We start from the raw sequence: 5489 nt of genomic DNA on the forward strand, positions 1-5489 counted from the left end.
GTAGCTTATAGTCAAATAATTACCTCAATGAGAACTAGAAAAGCAGATTGTATTAGTTAGGGTTCTCTAGAGGGATAGAACTAATAAGATAGATGATAGATGATAGATAGATAGATAGATAGATAGATAGATAGATAGATAGATAGATAGAAAGGGGAGTTTATTAAGTATTAACTCACATGATCACAAGGTCCCATAATAGGCCGTCTGCAAGCTGAGGAGCAATGAGAGCCAATCCAAGTCCCAAAACTGAAGAACGTGTAGTCCAATGTTCAAGATCAGAAAGCATCCAGCATGGGAGAAAGATAATACATACACTGGCAGGCTAGGCCAGTCTAGTCTTTCACATTTCTCTCCCTGCTTTATATTCTAGCTGCTCTAGCAGTTGATCTGATTGTGCTTACCCAGATTAAAGATGGGTCTACCTTTCTCAGCCCACTGACTCAAATGTTAATCTCCTTTGGCAGCACCGTCACAGGCACATCCAGGATCACTACTTTGCATCCTTCAATCCAATCAAGTTCACACTCAGTAATAACCATCACGAGTCCACACCTTGTCAACTAGAACACATACACATCTCCTGAGATGATGCATAATCTTCAAATAAAGACAATAATAAGGTCATAATTATGCCTAACATAATACAACTATCCTTCCTACAACAGGAAACACATCAATCCCAAACCCAAATGCTATTACATAAAGTTTATGATACTTAAATGCTGATACGAAGTCAAAAAATCTTATGTCACATGATAAAGGAAAAAAGAAATTAAGTGAAAATATTTTCTCAGTACAAGTGTATACATGCACAAACATGTTTTTAACAAAAGAAGGAGGAAATATTTATGACAATAACTGTCCTCGTTTCTGCAGCTGGTCATGTGGTCATAGCGGGTATTGATGACTAGCTTCTTCTACTATCCATTCTGTATTCCCTTTGCCTTCAGCAAGCACCTCATCAGATCATGGTTTTTTTCCTGGTGGAGTAACACAAACCTTCATTCCTCAAGGGTCTGGGCCATTTGTAGTCTTGCCTGGATTGGGATGGTGTAGGTACGTTAATCACAGGGCACGGAAACATTAAAAGACACCCTAATGGATCTCCTGTATTTCACAAATACTCTTCCTTACCTCCATTGTGGAGTAGAAGACTGATTTCACCTTGATAGTTTGGGTCAATCACCCCAGCCCACATGTAAGTCCCTCCTTAGTCTCTTGACTCAAAGGTAGGAGGAGCCCAAAGGTACCAACTGGCAATTTTAACTTCCAGTTTAACGGAATCATTGTTATGTCTCCTGGTGGCAGCGTTCCTCCCTCTGGAACTAAGACCTCTAGCCCAGCAGAATGTAATGTCATGGGAATAGAAAACAAAAATTTCACCAGTGGGTCACTAGGGGTGATGGTGAGTGGTGCCGCTTCCACTTCCAACCCTTGATTCCTAAACCCAGGAATCCTGGCTATGGGAGAAAATTTGCCCCAGCCCTGCAAAGTATTGTCACCTAGTTTGCGTTGTAATTGTGACTTCAAAAGGCAATTCCACTGTTCTATCAATCCAGCTGCTTCAGGATGATAGGGAACATGGTAAGACCAGTGAATTTCATGAGTATGAGCCCACTGCCATAATCCTTTAGCTGTAAAGTGAGTGTCTTGGTCAGAGGCAATGCTGTGTGAAATACCATGATAGTGGATAAGGCATTCTGTGATTCCAGCGATGGTAGTCTTGGCAGAAGGATTGCATGCAGGATAGGCATATTCATATCCGGAGTAAGTGTCTGTTCTAGCGAGGACAAACCTCTGCCCTTTCTATGATGGGAAGAGGCCCAATATAATCAACCCGCCACCAGGTAGCTGGCTGATCACCCTGAGAAATGGCTCCATATCGAGGGCTTATTGTTGGTCTCTGCTGATGGAAAATTGGGCACTCAGCAGTGGCCATAGCCAGATCAGACTTGGTGAGTGGAAGTTCATATTGTTGAGCCTATGCATAACCTCCATTCCTGCCACCATGGCCACTTTGTTCATGGGTCCACTGGCTGATGACAGGGGTGGCTGGGGAAAGAGGCTGAGTGGTGCCCACAGAAGGGGTCATCCTATCCACTGGAATATGAGGCCTCTCCTCTGCTGAGGTCACACATGGGTGAGCACTCACATACAAATATCTTCATGGTTTTTGACCATTCAGAGAGGTCCATCCACATACCTCTTCCCCAAATTTCTGTCACCAATTTTCCAATCATGCTTCTTCCAAGAACCTGACCCTCCAGCCTAACCATTGGCTACAGCCCATGAACCAGTATATAATCTCACATCTGGCCATTTCTCCTTCCATGCAAAGTGCACAACCAGGTGCACTACTTGAAGTTCTGTCCACTAGGAATATTTCCCTTCACCACTGTCCTTTAGGGATGTCCTACAATGGAGCTGTAGTGCTGCAGCTGTCCACTTTCGGGCGGTGCCTGCATATCGTGCAGAACCATCTGTGAAACAGGCCCTAGTCTTCTCTTCCTCTGTTAACTGATCATAGGGAACTCCCCATGAAGCCATTGTTGCAGGCTGGGGGAGAGAAAGCAGGGTCATAGGAGTGTAGACCATGGGCATTTGAGCCTCTTCCTCATTTAACTTACTTGTGCTTTCAGGACCTGCTCGAGTCTGATCACATATATACCACTTCCATTTGATGATGTAATGCTGCTGTGCACGACCCATTTTATAGCTAGGTGTATAAGAAAGCACCCAGTTCATGATAGGTAGTTCAGGTCACATGGTGACTTAATGACCCATAGTCAAACATTCAGTTTCCACCCAAACCCAGCAAAAAGCCAAGAGCTGTCTCTCAAAAGGAGAGTAGTTATCTGCAGAAGATGGCAGGACCTTGCTCCAAAATCCTAGAGGCCTTCATTGTGATTCATCTATGGGGGCCTGTCAGAGGTTCCAGATTCATCTATGGGGGCCTGTCAGAGGCTCCAAACAGCATCCCTATCTGCCACTGACACATGAAGCATCATTGGATCTGCTGCGACATATGGTCCAAGTGGCAGAGCAGTTTGCACAGCAGCCTGTACCTGTTACAGAGCCTTCTCCTGTTTTGGACCTCACTCAAAACTGGCAGCCTTTCAGGTCACTCGATAATTGGGCTGGAGAAACACACCCAAAAGAGGAATGTGTTGCTTCCAAAATTCACATAGGTCCATTAGGCGTTGTTCTTCTTTCTTGGTTGTAGGAGGGGCTAAATGCAGCAACTTATCTTTCACCCTACAAGAAATATCTCAACAGGTCTCACACCACTGGAGCCCAAGAAATTTTACTGAAGATAGAAGTTCCCTGAATTTTAGTTGGGTTTATTTCCCATCCTCTGGCATGCAAATGTCTCACCAATAAATCCAGTGTGTTTGCTATTTCGCACTCACTAGATCCAGTCAGCATAATGTCATCAATGTAATGGACCAGTGTGATATCTTGTGGAAGCGCAAAGTGATCAAGGTCTCTCCCAATAAGATTATGACACAAAGCCAGAGAGTTAATATTCCCCTTGAGGTAGGACAGTAAAGGTATATTCTGGTCTTTCCAGCTGAAGGCAAATTGCTTCTGGTGGACCTTATGGACAGGAATGGAGATAAAAACATTAGCCAAGTCAATGGCTGCATACCAGGTACCAGGAGATGCGTTAACTTGCTCAAGCAATGAAACCACATCTGGTAGAGCAGCTGCAATTGGAGTCACTACTTGGTTAAGCTTGTGATAATCCACTGTCATTCTCCAAGCTCTCTCTGTCTTCCACATGGGCCAAATGGGAGAGTTGAATGGGGATATTGTGGTGGGAATCATCTCCCCTGTGTCTTTCAAGTCCTTGATGGTGGCACAAATCTCTGCAATCCCTCCAGGGATGCAATATTTTTTTTTGAGTTACTGTTTTTCTAGATAGAGGCAGCTGTAATTGCTTCCATTTGCCCTTCACCACCATAATAGCCCTAACCCTACCAGCTAGGGAGCCAATGTGGGGGTTCTGCCCATTGTTAAATATGCCTATGCCGATAATGCATTCTGGCACTGGGGAAATGACCACAGGATGAGTCTGGGGACTCACTGTACTCACTGTAAGTTGGACTTAAGGTAAAACTCCATTAATTATCTTACCTCTGTAAAGCCCTACTGTAAGTGGAGGACTACAATGATTCTTTGGGTCCCTTGAAATCCATGTCAGCTCAGAGCCAGTGTGCAGTAGTCCCAGAAATGTCTGATCATTTCCCTTTCCCCAGGGCACAGTTACCTTGGTAAAAGGCCAGAGGTCTCCTTGCGGAAGGATGGGAGTAAGATTCACTGCATAAACTGTCGGTAGTGTAGTGGGTCCTTCCTTAGGAGGACACTGCCTGTCTTTCATTCAAGGTGTTCTGGGTGTGTAAACTGGCTCAAGTCTGGAAATTGCTAGAGGGGCCATGGGTCTCTGCTTCTATAATTCAAATTAGTTTTTTGTCCATTTGATTGAGAAGTTTTCTGCTTATATAAATTAAGTATTGATTCCGAAAGGCTTTCTATGCATTTGACTTCTAGGAACACTTTGATTAATTAGCCAATGACGGAGCTCTACACAATTCAGACTATTCTGATTGCTGCTTTGCCTCTGCTGTCCATTACAGTAGCCACACACACTTTGCCCTTGATGGTTGAGTGCCGCCACTTGGCCTCTGACAGTTCAGGATCCAGTTATTCCCACTGAATTTAAATTTTGTAGTGGAGTGACTGTGGTTCCCACTGTTAGATGTGACATACAGAGAAGAGCAATTACAGGTCTCTTCAAAGATGCAGGTGTTGCTCTCACAAATCTATTTCACCAGTCATTGGTTAAGGGTATATTTTCTGGACCCTCCCAGCTGGAATGAATAGGTCTAAAGTGACTAATCCATTCCACCATTCCAATATCCCTAAGCCTTTGGATCCCTTCCTCTACATTACACCAAGAAAGATCAGGCATTTTCAGCTTGTCCCCAGCGGGCCATCTTTTAATCTATATTTCAGCTGGCCAAGCACATAAACTATTAGCACCTTTTTTTTTAACTTTCCAAGCTGCAGCATTAAATGCGGAGTCCCTAGTGTGCCCAAATCAATAAACTCAGCCTGATCCAACACTATGCTCCTTCCAACATTATCCCACACCCTTAATATCCACTCCCATGTGTGTTCTCCAGATTTTTTCTTCCATAAATTAGAAAACTCAAGCAGTTCTTTGTAAGTCTAGTGCACCTCCTCATGGGTGATAGTGAGTTCACCCGGATGTCACCCAGATGTGACTCTGAATGTCACATCCAGGGACCCACTAGGACTTTAGTCTAGTTATTGGTCTAGAAGCAAAAAGTGGTGTTAGGGATGGGTCCTGAGGAGAATCAACATTATCTTGCCTGGTAACTCCCTCAGGCATTACTGTTGCCTCAGGCGGTGCAAGGTTTATCTTCTCAGACAAGGGTGGAAAGCTTGATGGCAGCATGGGT

At 44.2% G+C, this 5489-nt stretch overlaps 1 pseudogene; it reads right to left on the reverse strand.

The window, feature by feature from the left end:
- Positions 1-443: 443 nt before the first annotated feature.
- On the reverse strand, positions 444-4384 carry LOC134757551 (uncharacterized; annotated as a pseudogene).
- Between the last annotated feature and the right edge of the window lie 1105 nt (positions 4385-5489).

Source organism: Gorilla gorilla, chromosome 19, assembly GCF_029281585.2.
Source record: "Gorilla gorilla gorilla isolate KB3781 chromosome 19, NHGRI_mGorGor1-v2.1_pri, whole genome shotgun sequence".
Classification (NCBI taxonomy): domain Eukaryota; kingdom Metazoa; phylum Chordata; class Mammalia; order Primates; family Hominidae; genus Gorilla; species Gorilla gorilla.